The following is a 3,504-nucleotide window of genomic DNA, read 5'->3' as shown; positions in this document are numbered from 1 at the left end:
TTTAATAATATATACATTCATTGTCATTAAATCTTCTTGATCTCTTATTCCTAATACCAATATATAACTCTTATTTATCCCATATGATGTTTTTCATTTTATATATTCTTTTTTGTCTATTATTAAAATTGCTATACTGGATTTCTTTTGGTTTATATCTAAACAGTTTATCTTTTTTAAATCCTTTAAAAATTATTTAAAAAATTTTAAAACTAAACACCTGACTCAAGAATAAACAATGACAATTACATCTGCCTATGTTGTTTCTCTTCTTCCCATCCCCAGCCCATTTACCTGTTTCCCTCAAAGGCAATAGCTATCCTAAATTTTGTGTATATCATTGCCTTACTTTAAAAAAGTTAATATATATACATATATATATCATATACATGTATGTATCATATATGTAAACAATATATTTTTATTAGCTGTTTTTAAACTCTAAAAAGATTATATCACGTTGTATGTAGTCTTCTTAGACTTACTTTCATTACTCATCATGATGCTACTTACTTCTTAAAATAAGACAACAAGGAAGTTTGCTACACCCAATTGACTCTTTCTTTCACAAATTATTTATCTGTAGTATGTGGTGCTCTTTGATAGCATTTTACCCCCTGTAGAATTTTTTTTTTCAAAATAGTGGTCAATCTTCTCAAACCATGCTGCTGCTTTGTCAACTAATTGTATGTAATATTCTAAACCTTTTGTTGTCATTTCATCAGTCTTCACAGCATCTTCATCAGGAGTAGATTCCATCTCAAGAAACCACTTTCTTTGCTCATCCCTAAGTAGCAACTCCTCATCCATTAAAGTTTTATCATGAGATTGCAGGAATTCCGTCACATCTTCACGCCCCGCTTCTAATTCTAGTTCTCTTGCTGTTTCCACCACATCTGCAGGTACTTCCTCCACTGAGGTCTTGAATCCTGCAAAGTCATCCCTGAAGGTTAGAATCAAGTTCTTCCAAACTCCTCTTAATGTTGATATTTGATCTCTTTCCATGAATCATTAATGTTCTTAATGGCATCTAGAAGGGCGGATCCTTTCCAGAAGGTTTTCAGTCTACTTTGCCCAGATCCATCAGAGCAATCACTACCTATGGCAGCTGTAGCCTTACAAAATGTATTTCTTAATAAGACTTTAAAGTTGAAACTATCCTTGATTCATGAACTGTAGAATGGATACTGTGTTAGCAGGCATGAATCTCATAGCACATCTCCATTAGAGCTCTTGGGTGACCAGGTGCATTGTCAATAAGCAGTGATATTTTGAAAGGAATCTTTTTTCTTAGCTAGGTCTCAACAGTGGGCTTAAAATCCATCCAGGCTTTGTTGTTTTTATAGAGCACATGAAGAGTAGATTTAGCATAAATCTTAAGGGCCCTTGGATTTTCAGAATGATAAATGAGCATTGGCTTCAACTTCACCAGCGGCTTTAGTCCCTAACAAGAGAACCAACCTGTCATTTAAAGCTTTGAAGCCAGGCATTGGTTTCTCCTCTGTAGCTATGAAAGTCTTAGATGGCATCTTCTTCCAATATGAGGCTGTTTCATCTGTATTGAAAATCTGTTTAGTGTAGACACCTTCATTAATTCTCTTAGCTAGATCTTCTGGATAAGTTACTGCAGCTTCTGCCGAAACCGGTTTGGCTCAGTGGATAGAGTGTCGGCCTGCGGACTGAAAGGTCCCAGGTTCGATTCCGGTCAGGGGCATGTACCTGGGTTGTGGGCACATCCCCAGGGGGAGATGTGCAGGAGGAAGCTGATCGATGTTTCTCTCTCATCGACGTTTCTAACTCTCTATTCCTCTCCCTTCCTCTCTGTAAAAAATCAATAAAATATATTTTTAAAAAAAAGTTACTGCAGCTTCTATGTCACTTACTACTTCACCTTGTACTTTTATGTTATGAAGACAACTTCTTTCCTTAAACCTCATGAACCAACCTCTGCCGTCTTCAAACTTTTCCTCTGCAGCTTCTTTACCTCTCAGCCTCATAGAACTGAAGAGAGTTAGGACCTTGCTCTGGATTAGGCTTTGGTTTAAGGGAAGTTTGTGTCTGGTTTGATGTATCCAGACACTAAAACTTTCTCCATATTAGCAATAAGGCTATTTCTCCTTAAAAATTTTTTTAAATATAATTTTTGTGTTCATTGCAGTAGGACTTTTAATTTCCTTCAAGAACTTTTCACTCACAATTTGCCTAACTGTTTGGCACAAGAGGCCTAGCTTTTGGCCTATCTTGGCTTTTTACAGGCCTTCCTCATTAAGCTTAATTATTTCTAGCTCTTTATTTAAAGTGAGAAACTTGCAACTCTTCCTTTAATTTGAACACTTAGAGGCCACTGTAGGGTTATTACCTGATTTCAATGTTTCCTCTCAGGAAATAGAGAGGCCTGAGGAGAGGGGAAGAGGGGTGGGGGGTGTTGGGGTGGGCGACTGGTCAGGGGAGCAGTCAGAACACACACATTTATAGAATGGCTCACCATGTTATGAGTATGGTTCATGGTGCCCCAAAACAATTACAATAGTAGCATCAAAGATGACTAATCACAGATCAACATAACAAACATAATAATAATGAAAAAGTTTAAAATACTGTGAGAATTACCAAAATGTGACACGCAGACACAAAGTGAACTATTTGAAAAATGGGGCCAATAGTCTTGCTTGACGCAAGGTTGCTACAAACCTTCAACTTGTAAAAACACAAGTATCTGCAAAGCACAATAAAATGAAGTGCAATAAAAAATGGTATGCTTGTATAGAATTGGTGTTAATTTCTCTTTAAATGTTTGATAGAATTCTCCAGTGAACCTGTTTTTATTTTATTTTTTAAAAAGATTTTTAAAGTTGATTTTTAGAGAGAGGAAGAGAGAAACATCGATCAGCTGCCTCCAGAATTCCCCCTACCTGGGACCAAAGTCCACAACCCAGACCAGAAATCAAACCGACAACCTTTTGGCGCATGGGAAGATGCCCAACCAACCGAGCCACACAGTCCAGGGCTGTTTTTATTTTAAACTAGAGGCCCGATGCACAAAAATTTGTGCACTCGGGGGGCGGGGGGAGGGGGGTCCCCCAGCCCGGCCTGTGCCCTCTCGCAGTCTGGGACCCCTCGGGAGATAACGACCTGCTGGCTTAGGCCTGCTCCCGGGTGGCAGAGGGCAGGCCCAATCCCTAAGTGCAGCCCCTGGTCAGGCTCAGAGCAGGGCCGATTGGGGAGTTGGGGCGCCGCCCCGTCATGCACAGAGCAGGGCGGATCGGGAGGTTGCGATGCCACCCTCAGTCACGCTCAGGGTAGGGCCGATTGGGGGGTTGGGCCCCCGCCCCCTGTCACACTCAAGGCAGGGTCGATGGGGAGGTTGCGGCACCACCCCCTGTCACGCACAGAGCAGGGCCGATCAGGGGGTTGGGGAGCTCCCCCCTATCAGGCACAGAGCAGGGCCCGTGGGGGGGTGGTTGGGGCGCCGCACCCTGTCACACACACAGCAGGGCCGATCAG

General features: G+C 41.2%; 1 pseudogene; it reads right to left on the bottom strand.

Moving 5' to 3' along the window:
* Positions 1-516: 516 nt before the first annotated feature.
* On the bottom strand, positions 517-2,506 carry LOC102244154 (annotated as a pseudogene).
* Between the last annotated feature and the right edge of the window lie 998 nt (positions 2,507-3,504).

The sequence above is a fragment of the Myotis brandtii genome, unplaced genomic scaffold (genome assembly GCF_000412655.1).
Source record: "Myotis brandtii unplaced genomic scaffold, ASM41265v1 scaffold1038, whole genome shotgun sequence".
Classification (NCBI taxonomy): domain Eukaryota; kingdom Metazoa; phylum Chordata; class Mammalia; order Chiroptera; family Vespertilionidae; genus Myotis; species Myotis brandtii.
The sequence above is the reverse complement of the archived record's forward strand: the minus strand, read 5'-3'. Positions and strand labels throughout refer to the sequence as shown.